Raw genomic sequence first — 977 nt, 5'->3', positions numbered from 1 at the left:
TGAGTGCTCGTAAGAGTAATCAAAATATGTCGAGGGAGATTTGGGGTAGGGAGGTAATGATACGCTTTTGCGCAAAACTGGATGATTCTGCGATTATGAAGTGACCGCGTTTTGTGTTTTATTCTCTCGACATATAAGCAGTGGGATCGATTGGACGAATTTTAATTAAAGGGTGGCTTGCATTTGTGCATGTCTTATACAATTTCGGTGCGGGTTTTGCTGTCCTAAATATTGAGGTAAGGCTGGGAGGAAATGGGCGAAACGTCTGGCAGCTGGATTAATACCTGGATTTACCTACCAACCGCCTGTTGAGGGACAAGGAATCAGGAGCTGTCGGGAAAACACCAGTTCAAAAAAAGTGAATTTCACAAGGAGACCTACTGGGGCGGCAGCCCTATGAAAATACCATTTGGCATTGCGCAGAGCTGTGGAAAGTTTTTTTTTTTGAAAAAGAAGCTGTTCACTAGCAGTGGCGCGCTGCGCGTACACCAATAAGGCTTAATAAGCGCATGGGTGTTCAGACCGGCTGTAACTCAATGTGGGAAGGTACGGGAATTGTGTGTTGGGATGATTCTCTTTAAAGGAGAGCTGTGTCGCGTAGACGCCGTCGGTGCGGCCACAACTGCCAATGGTGTGCCCAGCCTGAGCCTCTTAACGGTAACCTGCTCACTGGCGGACGGCAAACTTCAGTTTACTGCCAGTCTTTTCGGGTTGAGACCGAATTCCACAAGTCTAAGTACCAGATAACCTCAACAGCCCGCTGCTGTGGCGTGCATAAAAGCATCCACTCCTCTCTGCAGCGGCCTTATTTTCACCTGTCACTCTCGTGATGTCTTAGATGCGTGGCCGCGCGTAAGATGTGTAATAAGGCCCTTTGTCCCATACAGTTTGTAGTGGGATTGGTGGCCCGGCGTAATTCCGCCTGCACCACCCACGTCCCAGCTCGGCCGTGAGCCTAAGGATAAACCTTTCTCATA

This window comes from Trypanosoma equiperdum, assembly GCF_001457755.1.
Source record: "Trypanosoma equiperdum strain OVI genome assembly, contig: ctg_974, whole genome shotgun sequence".
In the NCBI taxonomy this organism is placed as follows: Eukaryota; Euglenozoa; class Kinetoplastea; order Trypanosomatida; family Trypanosomatidae; genus Trypanosoma; species Trypanosoma equiperdum.
The sequence above is the reverse complement of the archived record's forward strand: the minus strand, read 5'-3'. Positions refer to the sequence as shown.